Below are 23,935 nucleotides of genomic sequence, written 5' to 3' on the forward strand. Positions count from 1 at the left end.
CGGCTAATAGGTCCTACTATGAACGAGTATGTAATACATTCATTTTTCCTCAGTTTAATGTGCATACAATGAAATTATTGATGTAGAGCATTGTATCCTGGCAGTGACACTACAAAATTTATTCGATGCATTCGTCGTATGCCATATATCCCTCGGATGTGTCAGTAAATCATTATTGTCAAAATCGGTTAATAACACTAAATTTAGAATAATTGATTTATTTATCATTGACATTTATGGGATAGCCTCACACATCAGGGTATGATACATTTTCCTGAAACTGCATCGATGTTGGTGTGTTCCGGAGAAGATTAGAGTTTCTTAAAATTGGTTTTCTTTTTTTTTTGCATACTTTTCCTTATTTTTTACCGATTATACAGAGTTTAATCCGTACAATTGCGATCATTTCTTCTTTTTACAGCTGAGTGCCATGAGCTTGTACCGGGACATAAAATCTATCCTATAGTCAAATAGGTTTTCTCTCAGGTCCCAGGAATATAAACACCGTCCCTCCGATACCTCGCTGAGAATTCAGCTATTCATGATATCGATAGCCTCTACTAAGCTGATCGGAACCGTCTCCAATTATAGGCATCCGGCCGTTGATGCTCCTCCACGAGGCTCTGTCCTTGGCGAAGTGCTCATCGCAAACGCCCTTATGTGCGTATCAAGCTGCACCATTCTTATGTAACCGTACGCCTCGTCTTGGCTCCCTCAGTCGCATTTGCTCAGGAGCACTCGTGCTCCGCTTCAACGACCCCATTTTCTCTTCGTTTCTTTCTCATCTTTAATCGAAATCCTCTTAGGAATCCATACAGAGAAATCTCTCTTTGACATTGAGAAAATGGAAGGGATATCGATTAATTACTCAATGGGTCCTCTTTAGAGGCGATTTCCCCAGGGCTTACTCATTGGAAATCGGAATGATACCCCGAAGCTAATTTATGAGTGCTTGAGAACGACACGCAATAGGGTTCTGTCAATTGACCAGACTCTATAGCCGTGATGTGGGTAGCGAGTCGGTACCCGAAACGTCGGCGCTCTCATATAACCTTACCCGCGCGGTATCCCGAGAAGAGTTTTTACATGTTGTTCGCCGGGAAATTGTAAAATCTTGTGACCAAACCTCATGACCAAACTCGTTTTAATTATTATGGTTATGTTTTACTATTCTTTGACGTCGAGTGATTTTGGCACAAAATGGCAAATGAGAGGAAAATATATGGTGAAGAGGAATAATATTCTAGAAACGGGGGTTACTTAGTCTCTCAGTATAAGAATATCGTGATGTGTTGGATGAAAATTACACTATCTATCCATGTGGGATACTTAAGTTTATAAAAGTGATGGTTACACCCTCAATTATATTCCTAGTGTGAAAGTATGTGCTACTACTTTGGATGGTAATCTGGCTTTTGATCATTCCGAGAAATTTGCCGCTAGCAATCCTTTGATAGTTTACTAAGGAAGTGATGCAGCCAATAGATACCATCATCTTTGAAACCTTTTTTGACCACAGCTACGTTCCAAAGGTGGCTGGTTTATTGATTCCTTATCAATCCACAAGAACTTTTCCAGGGTGAGGCCCTGGCTGCTGCGTTCCCTTAAACTGACAGACTTTTACTTTTAATACCGAAGATCGAAAAATAAAACGAATTTCACCAATACCTTATTTAGTTTGAATCAACTGGTCATAGTTTTAGGCGAACTTTATTACTTTACTTGCCTAAAAATTATGGCATTGTTTACGTTTGTGTGCTGATTGAATGAAAGCGTCCGAAGAATGGAAAGTACGAATGCCAATGTAACGTATAAAAAATAAATATCTCCAGTGCCTGTTTTTCGATTGATTCGACAATCATCTGCTAGCAGAAGAAAAGATGTTGACCGGCCAAAGGCTAGACTGACAATAAGGGTGCAAAAATAGCCAAGCCCTTGGAGATTTAACGTCTGCTCACCTCCCCATGTAGGGTGGACAAAAATTATGCCACAAAATTTCAACCCTAGATAGCTGATGTCAGTAAGGACCAAAGTTACTAATGATGTCCGAAGACACACCATTTTGAAACTACAGACACTTTGAGCCAAGCGCTCCGGTTGGCCTCGAGTTTACCCTGCTGCCGGATGCTCTGGACAAAGTCAAAGGCAAATGTAGGCATAGCATTCATGTCATGAGTTTTTCAGAGCATCCAGCGACAGGGCAAACTCGCGGACAATCGAAGCACTTGACTAAAAGTTTCTGTAGCTTAGAAATAGTGCGTTTTCGACGTAAACGTCATTAATAATTTTGGTTCCTACTGGCATCAGCTATCCAGGGTTAAAATGTTATGAAATTTTTTTTCTCCAGACTGAATAATCGCTAAGTTGACCACGATGTGTCCCAGATTGTGCTCGCCCGGAGTGGTGACCGAAAAAATGGAACAAAAACTTCACCTTTCTTTTCATAATTTTCTCCTCTATTCGTACGTCTCTTCCCCTGCACTATTCGGCATTCTAAGCCACGAGAGCGGATAAGATGACCCTTTCGAAGATCTCCCAACGAGCCATGCATTTCAAACCTCCCCTGGAGTCGTTTCAACTTAGCCCCGGAGTAATTTAGATCTCGAGCTGTGACTCCGGAATCCCTCCGTGGAAATGGTGTGCTTTGAGTGAAAAGTGGCCGAGTGGAATCCTCGCACCGAGGAGGAACGTTTTTAGTCGTAAATATCTGGAGCGTCGTCGCTCTGCAGTATCGCAGCCTCTTGTTATTCACGGAAGAGGTCGATACTGCACGCCTGGAAGCCATACAGCTCGTATGCTACTCTCGTGAGTCACTGAACGTGTGCTCTGGTTTGTGGAAGGTGGTATTAATCGCCGAATGAAAAGAGGATCCGTCGACTACGTGGCCGGAAACTTTCCGGCCAACGATTTCATCCTAATGCGTTTAATCGCACACACAATCACCCCGCTCAACGAGGTGGTAATCTCCCGCCAAGCTTGCAGAAGCGGTGAGAATATTTAAATCACCTCGCTCGTTTTTGTGAGCTTACTCGAGACTGGGAGAAATCCGGTGGAAAATTGAGTTTGTGCAATGTTTCAAGCCACTCCGCGAGCCATAACTGAGCTAGATAGTAAGAAAGTTTTAATAGTTGTGTTGTTTTAATAAGTTCTAAACCCGGATCCATCCCTATTCTTGGTATTTTTTCTAGTTAGACATGCAAATTTTAAAAAATAGTTGCTCGCGGCTTGAGTTTTGGCATTTAAAATTGGTAAAATGGATTTAGAGTTAAAAAACATTTTTATCTTCATTAAAATATTAGCGATTTAATTTGATTATTTTCAGTCCGCCGCTATCATTATTTTATTATACCATGAATTTGCATTCTTATCAAACTTAATGAATTAGGACTGACCCATAGCACTGGCATTTATGTCCGTTACACTCATTCGCTCCCTTTTCTGTTTCAGTTTTATGATTACTATGCTTATTGTGCGTGCTGATGGTTGCGCATGTTGATATTATCGAGTACCTAATTTCAAGGGATCGTGTGGTCTCATGGGAAACTTTCTTTTCCCCCACCCCTATATATTTCACCATAGTCCTTGAAATTTCTTTCGGGCTATCCGATGAGGATACTTGGCTTGTGAGACGTCAGTGACCTAGTCTGAAATTTCGTTCGAGGGGCGAGGGGCCAAAACGAGGGGGGTCCGCGGGAAAATTTTTGAAAAATATGGTACTAAGTAGAGGGTATTAAACAATTTTGAGCACTTTTTATAGTCGAAAAAACTTTATTTTTTTAAAAGAAATATTTTGTAAATTCATGATTTCTCAATATTTTGTTTTCTCTTATGATGAAGAAAAGTAATTGTGCCTTTATATTTCGGGGGGGATTCGGGGATTCGGACCTCTCGGACCCGCCCCTCTCGCTACGCCACTGGAGACGTCTGCCTCCCTGTTTTCTCCGCCCCGGATGTGACCTGATATATGGGGCGCATCTTACGCGGCGGCGGCCCCGGCGGCCTTCCACACACAATACACCAGCGGCTCCGCGGTGCCTTCGCCGTTCCGAAATTCGCACTTCTCTTGTTCTCCTCCACCCCTCAGCGTCATCTACTTCCCTCCCACTTCCGTCTCGGGACTCCACACCCCACTACGTCTCACCCCCCAGGAGAGAAAGAGTTCGCAGAGTATTACGAACCGGCGTCGCTAATTAAAACTCCGCCCTCATTTCTTCAAACCGAGAGCGGCGGCTCGCAGCAGCTTCAGTCAGCTCTGCAACTCCATGCGAGAGGGAGGCCGGATGAGTGCAGAAAAGAGAATGAATAAAAAAGAGCGAGTGAGGGTGTGAAGGGAGAGGCTAAAATATTCCTGGAGCCCTCATAATCTTCACTCTTTCAAAGTTCACCCATTCCGTATATACCGTTCGGGTTAATTGTGCCTCATGTCGCAAGGGTCGCTGTGAAATGTGGCTTTTTTGCTCTTATTTTCGAGCATATTTCCTTCAGGGTGTTCCAGGGTTTTTGGGTGAGAGAGAATTTACATTTCCTTAAAGGCAGTTATACTGCTTGAATTTTCAAACCGAAGGATGATTTGGTTGGTAATTGAGGCGATCTAGCGTAGCTCGACGTTGCTTATAGTTTGGGATGCTTCTCCTAGTTACTCGCGAAATTTTTAACTTGCGTGAGTTTTGTGAATGGGCAGCTTACCATTGTTTGAATCGATTACTTATTATGGCGATATTTATACCAAGGGTTTGTGTCACAATGAATGATGTTTGAAGATCTCAGAAGCCAAAGTGTACGAATGTAATTTCAACAGTCTTAGAGATAAGTGCAGATAATGGATAGTGGGTCACACAATATTGCTGTGGTAAAGGACTCCGAAATTATAAAAATTACACTCCTTGGCCTCTTGGGGCCTCATTTAATTTTTAGTGGCATCTACGATCATTATTTTATTTGAAATGTTAGTTTGGCTAATTGAATGTGGCACGTGGTAAATTTATGCTCGGAGAGATCATCAGCATTGACATATTATGAATGAAAAAAAAAAAAAAAAACTTGCCATAATGTGGTGTAGTAATGATTGTAAGCTAGCCACCGAGCTCATTAATTATCTCTCGACTGTCTTCAGATGCATGAGGCGCCTTATTCAAGCTGAGATCATTGTGATATTTCTTGGCTCATGTTTTCATTTCGCTTGGATCGTCTCCAGTTCTTTAAGGAGACCGAGTTATCTTTGTGTCCTAATGCTGCAAGATGTTTTGTCTTTACTCTGGGAACTTCATTTTCTTCTGCCATGCAAACCACGAGTGGTCTGCACACGTACGTCTCTCTTTCCTCTCTTTTTTGTGTGATTTCTGCTGCAAGCAAAGAATGCACCGTCAAATAATAATGGAGTAGAAGAGTACTGTGAGAGGCCTTCAAGAGAAAAATATTCTCAACTGTGCTCGTTTACTTTCAAGCTGCTCATTCTTTCTTTTTTTTAATAAATTTTTGAAATTTGCGATGCGCTTAACTGGTGTTTTTTTTTCGCGGAGACTTAAACTCATTTGTATTTCCTCTGGAAATATGTGGCATTCCTCAAAATTGGATCATGTTTTTCGTGAAAAGGTTTTCCTCCCGCTTCATATTTTTTCGTGTAGATGTGATCTTGAGGATCGCGATGGGGACGGAAGCTGAGCGTAAATTTGGTCCGGAAAAATTCAAATAATTCTGTTCAAGGGAGAGAACTTTGTGGATGAGAGTAAATGGAACGGGGTCCTGAAGCGGAAAAATGCTGGAGAAAATGCAAGGCCGTTTCTAAATGAAACGTACCTCTTAAATTTGGGGCGAATTGGAATGCAAGGGTGGAATTTTATTTTTATCTCATAGTGTTTAAAATACTTTATTCTTTTTCACTAGAATTTTCAGTATTATTTTTTATACTTACGAATAATCACAAGATGGATGCGTTGCACATGCGTTGGTTTATCTCGCTTACTCTTGCAATTTTAATCAAGTTTCGATAATTTTACCGAACTGTGCGAAAATGCTATGCCATGCCAATATTTATTTTATTATCAATGTTTATTTGTGAATTTCAAAATATATAAATCATATGTGGCTGTAATGAGTTGTACTCACATCTTCTTCAGTTTCAAATTTCGTATAGCCTATCGTAAAGACAAAAGTGGATGAAAAGTTTGGGAAAAGCTTCCATGTTTGCCATATTTACTAGTGTTTGTGGGTGACAAATAATTATATATTGCCATATTGACCAGTGCTTGTGGGCAAGAAAATGCCTGAATGGTGTGCATGGTTTCCAGAAATACAAATGAAAAAAATGAATGCACCAGTCAGAATATTTTCAAAGTTCGTTTTAATTAGCCGTGTTAGTGAATAGGCAATTATTTGAAAATTAAATTAATATGCCTATATTACTGAAAAATACCATCGCTATAATGTTTAGTGTTTTCACTAAGCATGTGTACGTGATAATTAAATATTTTCAATGTGTTATTACGCACATTACTAAAAAAATTCCATAAATATTAAGTTCGGCTAATTATTTCGGCCTTACCTCAGGTCAGTTTCAAGCTAGAAACCCGATGTAGGATATTGGAATCCCGCGATAATGTTCATAAATGAATTACACATGTCTAAATTTTATCATTCTTCCCAATTGAAGTTTTTCTTTCAATTTTCCGATTGTTCGTAATCATTTTCTGGTATTCAGATTAAACGTCTCACATAGGAGGAGGGGTCGTAGTGGCGCTCCATTGTTATCGCTAAAGATGAGGAAGTGGGGAAGTGTCTTTCTTGGCGCTGTGGCTCCTCGCATGGAGAGAATGGGTGAAAGGTGAGAACGGAGGCGTCGGAGCAGCTAGGGTGTTGATTGTGAGCGTCTTCCGCAGAGCCGCCTTGGAATCCCTTGGGGACTTTCGGACTTACTCCCAGAGAATAAGGGCTGCGCTTCGGGAAACACATGACAAGGAAATGCTCTAAGCGCGAGATCTGGCGCCTTCAAAGTATCTGATTTCTCTGCTCCCTTGTAAGAGCCTTCTAGGAGGCCGCTGTTTATCCTCCTATATCGACAATGAAATCTTATGTGGTATTTGTTCATCGTATATGGGTGCCGAAGTATGAATTTTGCCTTTCAATCAATAAAAACTCTTCCTAATCAAGTAAGAAAATACTCCATTAAAATTAGGTTGCCTGTTATTATTGGCAAAAATTCTGAGAGCTTCCTTATGGGTGTTGGACAGGGCGATAACCTTGATGTGCACTTCATGGTGACGACGAAAGGAATTATCTGTCACTCGATAATGAATACTTGCCCATCTCTCAATTATCCATCGCTCTGTGCATTTAATAAGACGACTGCAGGAAAAAATGCATTTCTATTGTAAGCTAACATACTCAAAGTACTAATTAAATTAGTTTTAGGATACAAGATTGATATTAAATTAAGCAAAAACCGTGAGCAATATATGGAAAAGAGTTTAAAAAATTATATGGCCCGAAAAATAATGAATGTTTTCTATTGCGCAATAGTTAATTATGCTACTGGGCTACTCTAAATATCGAATGATTGGTGCATTTCATGGCTGGAAAAATATTTTATCATTCGAAGAGTTAGTAAGACAAATAAGTATGTACTTACTTCAACATCGTATCATATTAGAGTTGCTTATTAGGAGAGAAAAGATTTTAAGATCCAGGATTGCCGATGAAGTGAATAGTGTTGCCCAATTATATTAAAATGATCGTACTTGGGGGAACCCATGATCATACCAATTATTACTACAATATCATTATTATTATAAAGTGCTGTTATAAGATTAACCTATATGTTTTTCGAATGGTAGTTTCACATGAAAATCCTCTTAATAAGACCGTATTATTCGAATGCTGAGTTAGAAACGTGCAGAACAGTATTTTGCGGACGCAATGCCTTGAAGACCCCCAAACCTTGGTGAAGTGCTTCTTCCTTAGGTCGGTCGTGGAAGGCCTCTCTCGTCTGGCAGGATGGAGATTCGTCTCTATCTCAATCCGAGTGCGGCCCACGCTTCCTGCAGTGTTTCCTCACGACTCCGCCCTCACTGACACATTCTCCACTTGCGTGAGCATGCGTCATGAACGTTGACCGCAGCGTTCTCCTGTGAACTCATTGCTCCACCCTATTTCTGACTGTACTAGTTCCTGCTCTCCTTAACATCATAGATCCACAATCCTACGATCGTTGAACACTTGGATGACCTTATAATTTTTCCATATGTCCTCTCCAGTACTTCTTTAATGACTTGTCGTATATGACTAATTTGAGGACTGCGCTTGCCTTTATTCACATTGCCTTGCCCTTTCATTACATTCATTAGGCCATCATGCCTCACGAACATGGGCAAAGTTTAGAGTTTTATATTGGTGGGCCTGCAATCTTGCTGGGGAATATCCCCCAGTTCCCCGAGGCCCTCCCTAAATTAGCCTCTGGAAGGAGTATTTTAAGTACTACAAAAGACTAAAGTTTTTGAACATTATTCAGTTTTCGCATTTTTTTTCTGACGAATTACCATTTTTGTTGGGGGCCCAGCCCCACGAAGTAGCCGATTTAGTTTTCCCGTCTACTTTCTTATGTGGGTTTGACTTAGCTCGATCTTTTTTCAGTTCTTCTATTGCTATCCTTTGCATACAATTATCTTTCTCCTCCTTCTCATGTATTTCATTCTAGCCTTCTTTGTCCGTTTTTACCGTCAAAGTATTATTCGCCGATTTTCTTCATCAAACTATATGCCTAATATTGTAGCCGACCGAGGAAGGTCTCCAGTCTTCCACGTATAGTTTTAAAAAGAATATTCTTTTCTCCACTCTTCTGAGAATTTACTCATTACTTATACAGTCGATCCATTTGATTGTATAGCCATTTATCCTGGAATTTCCGAACTCGGAGAATTCCTTTTGAGAACTTTTTTTTCTGCCTCGGATTCAATCCCATGAATGCCAAAGGTGTCGCGGCTATATAATATTCTGAGGCTGATATATTTGTTCCATTCGATATAACATGAGTAGATGATCTCATCTACTCGGCAAGCCGGCATAATTCTATGATAGATTTATTACGGTCTGTTTTGGTGTATGAGTAGCGGTGGTTGCGTGGAAGTGAGAGTCATGAAGCATGAATCATTGAACTGAGTCTTGATTAAATTATGCATGCAAGCTTATGAAGATCGGTGAGGAAATGTGCTTGATTGTATTGCGCTATTGATGGTTGTGGCTCATTGGGGGGGGGGAAGTTTAATATTTAATAGCTTATTCCGAATGAAGTCATTCAACAAAGTAATGGCGTTACTGGTATAAATTGTAGAGTTGTGTCAAAGAATAGTCACCGAATATATAAGAAAATTCCTCATAAGAAAATAATCATTTTCCTTGAACCGGTATAATACTTTGACCTCCCAAATTTCTGCCGGATGTTCCGCTAATTATTTGGTTGGTAGAACACCTGGCGAGAATTTGGGTGCTCCGAGTTCGAATCTCCATCCGGCCAAATGCTTTTTTCTCAGTGAAATTTTTCCCCTCACGTGAAATCGCGGGTGACTTCGCAAAGCAACACCGCTGACTCGTCCGCTGTTGTTTCCTTGAATATATGTATGTCTTACGTTAAAACTTTTCTCCCGTGGATCATAGAGTTTTGGAAGAAGATATGGGTCCAGCGAGAAAAACGAGGTCACACTCTTTAACAGTGTGCTTTGGCGTGCCCGTTAACTTTGTGGCTGGGAAGTAGTAATTGAGGTTGAAGTTTTTTTCAGCCGGACATCGCCGAGACTTGGTTGGATTTTTTGGGCTTTGCGCTTTTCGGCTTTCAGCGAGCGTCGTCATTAGCGACGACACTCTGTGGAACTCGGCAAAAGAAAATTCCACCCGCACTATGCGACTTGAGTGCTTCCTCAGTATGTACTCCTGTCGTGAGTAAAGGAAATGGCCTTCCGTTGTTTTCTGCAATGGTGTTTTTAGCATGTACTGGCTAAGAATTTTTTCACCACTATAGTTAGAGCTCTGTTGGAGAAAAATGCTATTCTAGAAACATATGTCAATGTCATCTGCATGTGTCTCATGATTTCATTGTTGGATAGTGGTTTTTACGTATACCTTTATGCAATTATAATCCAGTCCAATACGTGCTTTCTTGGTACTTCTTGATAGTGTTGGTTTTTTGCGGTGAAAAATAATTTTGGTAATTTTTTTACAGAATTGAAATCCCTATATGAGAAATAAAATCTTTTTTTTTCAACTTTTATGTGAAATGAAACCTTAAGCCGTTGCTTACTTCTGATTGAAATATTTTATTGATAAAAGTCGGAATTGTTCCCGATATTTTTGAAGAAACAAATTGACCAATTTCTATATTTAAGGCAGATATTCGTAAACACAACAATTAATCAATGGAGACTTGGGACCCTTGCAGTATGCTGGAAAATATATTTCGTGAGGCTAGATATGGAACATGATGAACCTGATGATAGCACTAGATGCTGAAACCCGGGTCGTGCTATTTAAAATAAAGTGTGGAATAAAACAAAGTTATTTCATTTTATTCTAGATATGGAACATTGAAATGTAAAACCTCATCACATGGTTTTGCTTAGCTTATAGATGAAAGAAAGTGAGGTTTAATAAAAGTATAGATCACAAAATTAGGTGAAGAAATTTACTTATTTGGATAATTAGTTCAAGTTTACAGATATATGCAATACGAATAAGGTTGTTGGCCTCGGTGGTGGTGGGGTAAAGTCCTCGCCTGTCAATCAGAAGGTTGCGGGTTTGAATCCCGCCCGGGTAGGTGATCCTTAATTTTCGTAATTATTTTTTACAAAATTGAAATCCCTTTATTAGAAATAAAATCTTTTTAAAAACTTTTATGTGAAATAAAACCTTAAGCGAAACGTGGCAGTGGGGTTAAGTCCTCGCCTACCAAACCGTAGGTCGCGGGTTCGAATCCCACCTGGGCAGGTGGTCCCCATCCAGGGCATGGATGTTTGTATCGTGCTTTGTTAACCCTCCGTTGTAAAGGCCTCTGTGTGCTGTTTATGGGGAAGTTGAAAGTAAATAAGTAAATAAATAAATATGTACGGCAGAAGAGGGATCACGAAGGCAACAAAGTTTACACCCGGAAAGAACGGATAAAGTAACTTTTGTGTAGGTTTAAAGAAAAGGTGGAAAGAGTAGAAATAGTGTAAGCTCTTGGAGATATGGATTTGAACGTGGAAGAATGTTTGGCGTGGTGTAATATGGAGGAAAGAGAAAACCATTATTTTCTGAACGTGACCAAGAAGAATAGAATATTGCTGAATGGGGGGGAATGAGGGGGAATATGCGGTGGAAAAACATATGGATGAATGACGTGATTTACGTACTTATTTAATACGTTGAAGATATGTCGTATAAAGTGGAACGGGGAGGTAAAGGATCTGAGTTAATGGATAGGATGTAAGAGGTTGGCTCTAAATAGAAATGAAAACGTTATTAAACTGGAGAATCGGGGAATGTAACTATGACTGCTAGAATTGGTCGGTAGGTTTTCTTTACAATGCTCTCTATCGCGATTATAATCCTGACGTCAAATTATACTGAGCAATGAAAATGAATCCGTGGCTCTCATGTTCAGTGTTTTGGACCTGGCATCATTTCTTTCTCTACTTTGTTACTCTTTATGGAGATAATATCTCAATGCTTAAGGTGAATGCGTACTTATTTTATCAGTTTTCATATTCCTTTACGCTGTAGTTGGTCATATTTTTATCTAAATCTATAACAGTGCTTTTGAAGAGAGTTTATCAAGCCTATTATTTCAACTCGATTTTTCTTATAATATTTAGCGGAAGATTCGGTTCCAGCTTTGCCACTTTAAAGTTAACGAAGAGTTTCCTTGCTACGCCAATGGATTCTCATTTCATCCTTGCAGCGAAAGAACTCTTGATTAAGCGAGGACGTTTATTGTCCCGATCCCCTAACCCGTGGGCAGTACGCTGCGGTTAGTATAATTGAACAGGATTATATTCTTAGCTTCGCGACGTTGGGCTTATGGGCATGGAACGGAATTCGCCGAACGCTGAGTGTGGAAGGGAGAGGACCAGTAGGCATTTGGTTAGAACTCTGGTGCAAATTGGATCTTCCTGTTCGCTAGGACCATTGCGTATATTTTCTTAGCTTCCTCGTGGCTCGCTTCCGTCTAGGTTTTCCTATAATGGCGGTACCGAAAGTCATATATGTCCCGTGTCGTTTCCTATCTCGTTTCTCATGTGCTTCCCGGGTAATTCCCGATCCTCCAGTGGTCAGCGCGGAATCAACCTATTTGGCGCGACCTTGGCCTCATTACTGCCCCCATCTTTGTGGCTTCCTCAATTCGATGGTTTTCCTCGGATGAGTCGTAATCAAAAGGGAAACATTTTTTTAGCTTAGTGCTCTCGGCAGAAAGTAATACTCCTCCCAAACTCTATTTTTGCTGGAAAAGTCTCTTTAGGCAGAAAAACTCTAGGGTTTTCCTCTTCTTAATGGGAATTTGTGATACAGTATACGTTTATAATTTTTGTTGGTAAAGTGAATTCTGAATGGTCACTCGATTGCATTCACAGTCTGCTCTCAGCAATGCATAGTATACGCTTATCTGTTTCAGTAGGAAAATAGCGACAACCCATGACCGAAAATTGACTATGAACAACGAAAATAGACAGTTATTTTTATTCATTAGTGGACAGCAAAATTATAGAAAACAGTTTTGAAGCGAAAACTTAGTTTTTTGAGTTTGTTTTGATCAGGAAATTGGCGTAGTATTCATAAAAATATATTCCTACTCCTACTTTATTCATATTTTATCGGGAAAAAAGGTGTGCGTTGATTTTATCCATAGATTTTTCAATGATTTGTTTTTTTTTTGAAAAATCAATCCAAAAATAGGGCGCAATATATTGGAGTGTCTACATAATAGCTATTCGCAATTTCCCACTGAAATATAATCACGTTAACCCTCAATCTTACGTTCACCCGTTTTGTTGAAAATTTCCCTGTTAAATGATAGGCTTGTTCATTTATTGATACCACGTTTGGCATTAAATTAATTTTTGGAGGGAGATTGCTAGGTGTTGGGAATAGAATCCGTTGAAGTTTTAAAATTTTTACGGATGCAGTATTAGTTAAATGACTGAAATTGTCACAATAAAGTCAAGGGAATATATCAATGGGATATTTTGAATTAGTACGTGGAAAATTTGGTCTTTCAAATATATAACGAGCCCTTTTTTGGGATCGAGATTGATAATTAAAGAAAAAACTCGGGTGAAAGCAGTGGGAAAAAATATGAGAACGGAAAGGTTGTCAGGCGTATATCCATTATTATTGTGCGTTTGTCTCTTTCCATTTCTCCCTCCCTTTGTTCCAGCTCCCATCTCTGGACCATCATTCTCCTCGCGGGCAAACCTCTCCCGCCCTCAGGCGGCGGCGTATGGACTCTTGGTTCGATCCGTTGGAAAATCGAAGTCCGGAGTGGAATCATGGCGAATGGAACGGCTTTCTACGAATCGAAAGTATTCGATGCGATGAAAAAGCCGAAAAATATGAAATAAAAAAATACAGTAGAAATTACGAAATATATAAATACTGATAAAGTAAAATAGGTTTTTACGAATACCACGCCAATTTCCTGATCGAAGCGGAGTCATTCATTTCGCCCCAAAACTGTTTTATACATTTCGCTGACCACTTATGAATTTCACATTGAGAAGTGAAGTTTAATTCTTGTTGCTCATAGAGATTCTTCCGGTCGCATGAAAAAATTGAGTTTGGAAGGATAGATTGATTAGTTCCAATGATCGGAATTGTTGCATGAGTCGATAACTTTCAACTTCGAAGGAGGGTATCGAATTCTTCATTTCGTTGGTTTGTCGTTTTTATTTGATTAATTGAATTCTGAATGGTCACTCAATTGCATGATCTGATTGGAAGCTATTTCCAGGAATACATAATATGCGATTCTTTGTTTCAGTATGGAAATAGTGACAAGCCATGATCGAAAATTGACTATGAAAAACGAAAATCGACAATTATTAGCTATTATTTATTATACAAAATATTCATTAGTGGAGAGCAGAATTATGGAAAACAGTTTTGAAGCGAAAACTTAGTTTTTTGACTTTGTTTTGATCAGGAAATTGGCGTAGTATTCGTAAAAATCTATCATACTCCTACTTTATTCATATTTTAACGGGAAAAAAATATATGAGTTGATTTTATCCATGGATTTTTAGAAAAATATTTTGTTTTGAAATATTTGGTTTTTAGAAAAATAAATCCAAAATAGGGCGCAATATATTGGAGTTTATACATATTGAATAGCAATTCGCAATTTCCCATTGAAATATAATTACTTTAACCCTCAGTTGTATTGGAAATTTCTTGGTTGCAGTAAAAATTTTCCTCGAAAATTGACTGCCAGCAACGAAAATTGACACTAATTCACATTCGAAAACCACTGCCTATCGAAGGCGACCGTTCATCATTTGAAATCGATAGTTATTATTGATATTAACCAACGACCGTAGATAATCAAACCATCATAAAATTAAGACGGGTTAATTCAATGAAGAAAACCGATACAGTGTAACTACAGGTAATTAATGTAAATTCTCTAGTTATTTGAGGCTAAGCTAAACGCCTGTTATATTTTTACTTCGTTTTGATATTTTCAGTATAAATTTCCAAGAATGTGAACTATATGGTACACCTTGCACTTAACGATGCTGATGGATTAAATTTCTTTGGGTTTGTATTTTCTTTCTGCAAGGAAAAAAAATTCTGCTTGTTTTAAACAACCCACAAAATCTTGGAAATGCAGTTGTGTGTAATATATTTCAAACTTCGTTCATGGTGATGTTATATCATTGATTTATTTGAGATGTCTGTTGTGATTTAACTATTAATGACCATATATTGGCTTTGCTCCTCAATCTTTAGAAGAGCCCAACTACCGAAATAATAGCAGGTATGGGAATGCAACTGTTTGATTATTGTAGCTAGGTTAATTGCATAATCTATATATGTACATTTAATACAATTTCAGCCGATATATCAGTATGTTTTAATTGCGTATTAAAATGCTTTTTGGCCAATTTGTTTCTTAAAAAATGACAGGTTGTAGTATATTTGCAAATTTTCACTAAACCATTATCGTAAAATGCGCTGTACCGATTAGTGAGTTGAATAAATCCGGTGCATTGGATTAGCCAATCGATTGCGCCCTACATTAATCATTGCAGCTTAATGGAATTACGATGCACACATAACTAATTCGAAAAGCTTCCGGAGTGATCGTATGTGCGAATACGATGCCAATGAACAGGTGAATGATATTAATAAAGCAGTATTAGTCGCATATTTAGGGCGTATCTGGAAGAGTGAGTGTTCAAAATTTAATTGTTCCATTGTATTGGGATAAAAGACCGAGCAAAATGTTGAAGAATGATATGTTTATTGTAATGGATTTGAAATTAGTATTCTAATTAAAATATGTTTAAAGGAAAATCATAATTAATTTTTCGGTTCGTACCGTAATGGGTAAAATGTAATATTTATTTGCGACAAGAAGTGGGGAAATAGATTGTACTGAATTATACAGGAGGTCAGATATGAAAGAAAACTGAGGTCCAGAAATATATAATATATTGTACCCAATTGAACTATGATGAAAACGCTTCCGGCCAGTGAGCGGGCTTTTGCATAAAAGTTGTAGAAATAGCTACTGATGAGATCAGTTTTCATGGGCATAGTGAGATGGTTAGCTTTTGTTCATTTTTAGGTTGAACGCACAGAATTAAGACAGCGCGTAGTTGGATTGCTTCCATTTTACTGACAGTACTTTATTATATCATATGTACGTAAAAATTTCGCGTAAAGCAAGGAAATCAATTGTAATTTCCACAAATCAGCCGAAAGCTTAATTGGTCGACCGAATTGTGTGATTTCGCTCTAGAATTTCGTGTTCCCCGTTCCGTTTCTTTTCTATTCCAGTAGTTTTCCTACTTTGCGAAAAAATTGCTCTATGGATAGCCGTATGCAACGGCCTTGGACTTGACTTTATGTGCTAAGTGGAGTCTTGTTATTTTTGTACTAACCGCTTGGGTATACGGGAAACGCGGCAATTGATCTTTTCTCTTTTCAACCTCACCTTCCAACCGTACTGTTTTGCGTCGTATTTCCCGACGGTAATGTGCTCTCACGGTACGTCGTCCCCTATAAAGGCTGAAATTAATAATGAGGAGAGCTTTCGCTTCCCGGCTCTGAATATTCACGCGCAAGCGGCGAGCAGGTGGCGTAATTTTGCCTGACGGAGTTACTATGGGCGAACTTTCTCTGCTCTTGCGGTAAACTGTTTGCTCTGCTTCCAATAAGTACAAATTTTATGGGCAATGGAACGCTCCTTCATTAACTCGATCTATGAAAATCGAGGTGCATTGTTTAAAAGTACATTATTGTATATTAATGCATGGTTTGAATCTTTGGAGCAGCTTGTTCATCGTCATCGTGGAATGCAAGCCATACTCAAGTGGTATTTTACACAATGGCAAAAATTAAACCTATTGAATTTTTGTCGTTTCATTTGCAATATTTTGTTGAAGTTTTTATATCCAAAATATTCACCCGTTGGTATGTTTACAAATACATGGGGATATTTGTAATGGGAAGTAATTGCACGTGTAATTGCGAAGTGAAAATGCTACCAATAATTACCGAGCTGGGAAATTGAAGCTATCATGACAATCCCGAATAGGCGAAGGAATTTAAAAATGGTCGTATGAATATAGAAAATGCCAGTGAGGTTTTTACGGTGATTGAGTCAGCAAACATACTAGGATTTAAATGATCCTCCGTTATTATATGAATTCATTTGTTAAACGAATCAAGAAAATGTACCCCCGCGCAAATCAGGAAAATTGGGAGAGGTCAGGGAATCCACTGTTTATATCGAATAGTTTGTTGCTTATATTAAATCAAAGTTTCAATTACAATTTATTAATTTTTATGTTATTAATGAATTATGTCTTATAAAATATAAGGAGATATATGTATATGTGTCCAGCATAATTTCATGAGTATCCTGGAAAAAAGCATCTATTCATCTCACGCAGAACTTGGGAGCACTCTTTGGATAAGGGTAAATTAGGTTTTTCTTTGGTCACCAGTCTAAAGTATCTTCCATTATATTTACATAAAAAAAATTAATTTCCTATCATGGTTTCAAGGATAGAGAAATGTTTTATGTTCCGTCCAGGATGATTCTTGTTTGTTGCACTGTTTCTCTCAATTACAGTTAGTATAAATAAAATCATCAATTCATGAGGACCAAAAATTGTGCTTTAATTAATGAATTTGATGGATGGATGAGAAAATAGATTTTCCTCGAATCCTTTTATCCTTTTTCTCTTTCATAGTTTCTGAGTCATCGTTTTCCCACGTATCGTATGCCCTGTTTAGCTACGTAAGGTTAATGCTATTTCGCGCTGTAATGATTGGATAGGAGTAACAGGTGAATTCAACTAATATTCCCAGCTTTATCGGTAAATGTTGTAAAAGTCGATATTTTATCATCGATATCCGAAGAAATAAGGAGCTCATAAAAAAATCAAGGTGTTATGACTTCTTTGATTATCAAATTCTATCGGAAATGGCTATCAAAATTTACTGTACGGACGAGCCTATTTCTTAGCTTTAGTATGTGTAATGTGAATTCATACAAAGCAACAATAACATAATAAGGTGTTTACATTGAAGTATCCTCCTAGATGTGGAAGTGTAAGAAGTTGGATTTTTTAATATATTTGTGCCATTTTTTCAATTCTCCCAAATTTCCAGCACACACCTAATCGTTCGGTTTTCTTCAGATGCATCGCTGCTCCATTTTGCCTACGCTAAGTTGTTTGCCCATTATCCATGCTGCTCAATAATAGTGATTTTATTACGCCCTTTATAAATTAATAAAATTTTCAGCCTCAACGATATATGTATAGCTACAGAAATAGACTCCAAATTTAGGCTGGTAAGTCCTTCGCGGCAACGTTTATTTCCCCCACATTCTTATAAATTATCAGCTTCATTGCTACATGAGACTCCAGCTTGATGTGTTGAATCATTTCATCAGGACCCTCATCAATCTCGCGGGTATGAAATTTAATTTAAAAAATCTATTCACTTGGAGGCAAGCCTATCCGTCTGGATTAGCCTTCCTCCTGAGGTAGTCGCCGGCGGGAATTATCCTCTCAGGATCTTCAGCGCCGCTCCCAGTGAAAGGGAAGAAGAATTTCCTCCGCCTGGGAAATATTAAAAGCTCCCTTACGTCGTTCAAAAGGGTATCAATCTCACCGTTAGAAAAGTGTGAAAGTGGACGCGGAAAATAATTTTCGTTTCGGAAAGAGTTTCATTATACAGCCAGCCCTGCTTTATGTCTTTTTTGCAGTTTAATTTGTATCTTCCCTCCTTCTTTTGAGACAATTTATTTCCCGTTTGTATTGAAAGTTTATGTTTTTTTAAATAGAGTCCTGAAAATTTCTCATAGCATTATATTGATAGGATCAACATTTTTTAATTGCCAATCATTAGCAAAAACGAGTTGGTTTTCAGGAAAGGAGGTAGGTCGCTTAAAAAAATGAATTGACCCAAATCAGGAGATCCGAGTTTGAATCTCGGTATGGTAATTTTTTGCTGCGATTATCTTCATTTTGTATTTATAACTTTGCACCCGTGCACATGACCTCAGAGGAATGCAGTGCTTTGAAATAGTTTTCACCGTTTAAAATCTGTGGATTAGTGGCCATCGTGATCATGAATGTAGCAAATGGTGCCAATAGATCGAGATATGGAAAGCGTCTTCTTGTCCAGGTGGCTAATGTGAATTGAAAGTTTATGTTTTTTTTAATAGAGTCCTGAAAATCTTCCATTTTATCTATCTCTCCAAACTATCATCATCTTCCATTTCTACCCTTGAGTTGATTGGCAGAAGGCCCATATAATCTCTCTTCTCTTCTATATCGGTTAGTGGTATTATATGTACTACGTAAATTTCAGATTTTTAGTAGGGACTATTATCACATGGTAAATGGTTAAATTATTTGCTATAGAATATGATTGGTGATACGGCAATCCTAATTTTTCGGTGAGGGTGAGCGCCGACAGTAAAATTTAGCCGGTAAATATGTAAGGGCTTATGCCGCGATGCCGATAGTCTATATGGCGCGAATAGGCCACCAACGATTGAAAATTGATTACCAGGGAGAAATAAATGTAAAAATAAGAAAAAATATTGAGTATGAATCCCTGTAGTACTGACTTTATTTTTGGAGATTCACGATTTCAGCAGACGAAACGTTGGTGTCGCGGTATGGTCTACTTCTTGATTTTGACGGCAAACACTGCTAATCACGGTTGATGCCTCGATAATTACTTCATGATTCAATTAATTTCAGCTTAGGCATTACAAAAATTACCTTATTGCGACAATTAGAAAATGAGACAATCACAATAAAATCATCATTAAATATTCACTCCGATCATGTCGGCAACTTACCGGATAATATCGGCAATTAATGCTCGTGCGGAAATTTTGGATCGGTCAAACGGAGAGGGAGCTAGTTGTGGGTAGCTGCGCCGCCAGCGCTGTATTTCAGCGTGTCTATGCAATGATACTTGGCGAACGGAGCGCGAGTAGTTGCGGTGAAGTGGTCTCTACCGCAGCGGGAAGCGATCCCGTTGTAATTTCCTGCGGAATCCGGAGGCAGCGGGCAGATCATAAATATGGCTGATGGTACTGGAAATTAAATATGCATAAGAATGGTTACCGATGTTAATCCAGTAAATTTCCGGCCATGATCGGAGTGGATACTTTTAAAGATGATGTGATTGTAGTTTCTTTATGCACTAACTGTCGAAATAAGGCGAATTTTTAAATACTCAGCCAGTTCATAGCTGAATTATGTAGTAATTATATAAGCATTAGTCTTGTTTGCCTTCGAAATCGAGAACTAGGCTGTGCCGCTACGCCAACGTCTCGTCAGGGGCGGATTCAGCATCAAATTTGAGGAATGGTCAATACCTGGGTCGGGGAGTACATTCCAGGGGATAGGGTAGTTCTCTCCTTTAATTTTTTTAATAAATGTTACCTACACAGGAGAATTATTAATTTAAAAAATTGCATATACGCTCCATTACTCCTTTAAAAGGGTACAAAAACTAATAAATAAATGAAAAATAAAAATATTTGAAAAAATTTGGGGGGAGTAATGACCCCTGTGATCCTCTTTATCCATCACTGCGTCTCATGTGCTGAAATCGTGCATCTACCAAAATAGAATCAGTACTAGGATTCATACTCAATATTTTATCTTATTATTACATTCATAACTTCCTGATAGTCAATTTTCAATCGTTGATGACCTATTCGCGCCGTAGAGACCATGTAATCTGGCGCGGTTGCAAAATTTACGCCCTTATACCTACTTCATCGAATTTTCACTGTTGGCGCTCATATCTAATCGTAAACCCATCAATGTCTTGGTAATTTTATTTAAGTCGAAGCCTAGGTCGGTTTAAAAAAAAATTTTTGTTAGGATGCTGCTAATTTTATAAGTCAGTGGAAATTAAAATATGTTTGTTTTCAAGTGATAGTGTGTATTTTTAAGCATCCAGAAATGCATGAACATAGGCGGATCCAGGGGGGGGGCACGGGGGCACGTGCCCCCCCCAGATCTCAAAAATATGCAAGATTTTTAATACGATCCCATTATCATTGCGTTCGTTTTGTATTACGAGGTATCCTTGTGCCCCACCCAGAACAAAATCCTGGATACGGCCTTGCTTGTGCCCCTCCCAGAAAAAAATCCTGGATCCGCCCCTGTGCATGAACCAAGTTGATTGTCATCGGCTGCTCGTGAATCTTTCCATGACGACTGATTTCCACTGACCGATTTCAACGACGATCGCCCAGCTCGGTCGAACAGGCCATGTTACCATGACCTATTCTAAGTTGCTAGCCTTCATTTTAGGCTAATAGCAAGATTTTAGTTTTTAGTTTGTTTTTAAGTTCATGCGCGTGAGATCTGTTTTGTGTAAGCTCATCGGCGTGAGGGATCCATAGACCGGAAATGCTGAGATGTGCGAGTAAATTCGTCGGGAGTCACCAGGTTTCACACACTCTTCTCGCCTTTAATTCTCGAGCATCAGCACCGATTCGATCGGAATTAGACGAGATGAATGCTACGGATTCTCTGAAATGTCTATCTCTAAAGAGGTGAGTGAAACACAGTAAAAAAAAGTATTGAAAGTCCTTGAAAAACAGTATTGCTCTGATACCACCCCTAAATTTTTTCATTAGAATGCGTAATATGGAGTATTATTGCTATCATAGGAACATTTAAAAAACTATACTTATCTCCACTCGAATAAACCTTAGGAAAATTAACTAATGAGGCATAATTCCTTTACACCATCCCTCGAGTAACGGTTTGACTAAATTATAAGACCGCAATAAGGTAATGTGTGAATGGAGAAATTATTGGAGAGCTTTGTTAATAAATCATGGATAAAAATAACGGTACAGGTATATGATCTGTTGTAAGGAGGTTTATACGATATGCTATTCAGAGAGCATGCCAAAATACCTGGGAATTATCTTTTTTCGATCATTCCATTGCTTGGTTACTAGATAGTTTCGCCTGTAGAAATATATTGTTGCGTAATACGAATGGCTTAAAAGGTTAATATGCAGAACCATATTCTTCGATAACATACTCAATTACGCTGCTCAATAAAGAACCAGGATTTTTTAGGGATGAGTGGAGTGGATTCGCCTTATTGCAGCGGTAAATTTACTCTTATTCTGTTGGAGCGTGTTTATTTTTCCGTCTGTCCGCCCGCGACACTGTCCTTTGCTCTCCGAGGAAAACATTCTTATGCATTGGGGTTTGTTTGTTTGTTAGCTCTCGTGCGTGGGGAAGGATTTTTTTGTGCGAACCTCGAGCGCTTCGAGTCACAGCTTTCGTTTTTACGACCCTAGTGTGCGAGTCGGGCTGGGAAATTGGTTCTCTTCCATTCGGAACACAACCACAGACCTGTATGAATCCCCAAGGACCCTACCCAGAATGCCTGTCTCTCTAAAAACCCTCGGATTCGAGATCTTTTAGTGCCGTTGGGATACGAAACTGTCCAACGCTTCGTTTCAGTTTAGATGCGGAGTTTGCTTATTTTTTCGCGGCTGCCGCTTAAGTGGCCTGTGAGGTTATCAGGAGTCTTATTTCAGGGTTGAAAGGTCAAACCTCGGAGTAAATACAAACAGAAGAGCTCAAAGTGAATGCATACTTAACCAATAATAACCCAACGTTGCTTCACAGTAACATTAAAAATGTATACATTTTCAGCTCTATTAAGGAAAGATTTAAGCTACGTATTCTTTTGTGCTGTAAAGTAAAATGGCGAATTATTTAGCTGCCACAATAATTATGATTTAGTAGAAAATTTTCACAGTTTAAAAGAGAAGTCTTGAAATTTATTTCTTCCAGGAGCAGCTCCGAGTTAGAATTGGTTAATAAAAACATTAACAGTAACATTAAAAATGTATACATTTTCAGCTCTATTAAGGAAAGATTTAAGCTACGTATTCTTTTGTGCTGTAAAGTAAAATGGCGAATTATTTAGCTGCCACAATAATTATGATTTAGTAGAAAATTTTCACAGTTTAAAAGAGAAGTCTTGAAATTTATTTCTTCCAGGAGCAGCTCCGAGTTAGAATTGGTTAATAAAAACATGGGAAATATTAAAACCTCCAAACCTTGGGAAATAGAAAAAAAGTCAGCTAATGATCCTATTACTTCCTCTTCTTCCTGAGCGTTATGTTTACTGCAATAAAATTCCTAATCCAAATAAACAGCATTTTAACAAATATCATCGTTGAAACGAACTTGACCCATCAGATCAATCACGCGAACTCGGATTTGTCATTTACATCTTGGTCGCTTGCGCTGAAGCAGAAAGCCGCTCTTGTTCATTTGTTTTTCTTCTCAGGATAAAACGTGGAAGGCCAAATTTAGCTATGACAAGTACTTAGGTATTTTTCTTCGTAGCTGCTTGTTGCTTGCTGGTGAGAAAACTCGCATATAATATTTTCAGATGGTTTAAGTGTGTGTTAAATATTACCAGTTAATTTATGTGAAAGGTCGCCTTTACTTATATAAATCGTGGAGATTCATGTAATGTCATTCATGTGAAAAAAGTTCCACTCCCCTTGCCTCATCAATTTTTTATTCAAATTGAGCGTAAATTTAATTGGTGCCTAGGACTCAAATATCTGTGTAAGTACTTTTCCAAAGCCGTGAAACTAAAACTCGGTGTTTACCTTTTATAGAGCGAGTAATAAAAAGAGGCTTGGATGATTCATAATCGCTCTTTGTATCTTAAAAGCCTGAATTGTGCCATAGCATCCAAAGGTTTCACAGTCAGGCGCAGTTTGCGCAGGCAGTGGTGGCAGCAGGCAACAATTTGAATTTCACGTGTTGTTTGCTTTGTCGGCGATGAGCTTTCAACTTCGCCTGCCGAACTTGGAGCTATGCTGCTGTAAAATTCCACTTGTGCAATGCACGCGGAAACTAGAAGGGAATGGAATGCACGGACGGAATGGAAATAAGATGATTTCGAGCTTGTCGCAGCACAGAATGTGTATGGTAATTGATGGTGGGTTGGGGGTGGGGATATAGATGCTGAAAAATAAAGGTTAGTTTTAATTCCTTTTTCGAAGGATAATCAACGGTGTTCCTTTATCTCGTGGTTTCTTCCCTGAGGTTTCACACACTGGGATGTCATTCTCTTCACCAATTATTGTTTTCATCCACAGCTACGATCCATTTTTATTCTGGCCATATTTCATTGCTTAATTTGGTGATGCAAA

General features: G+C 38.6%; 1 protein-coding gene across 6 annotated transcripts in view; it reads left to right on the forward strand.

Moving 5' to 3' along the window:
• LOC124157679 (trichohyalin) overlaps nt 1-23,935 on the forward strand; it is a 443,734-nt gene that overhangs the window by 29,995 nt on the left and 389,804 nt on the right. The window lies entirely within an intron of this gene.

Source organism: Ischnura elegans, chromosome 4 (genome assembly GCF_921293095.1).
Source record: "Ischnura elegans chromosome 4, ioIscEleg1.1, whole genome shotgun sequence".
Taxonomy (NCBI): Eukaryota; Metazoa; Arthropoda; class Insecta; order Odonata; family Coenagrionidae; genus Ischnura; species Ischnura elegans.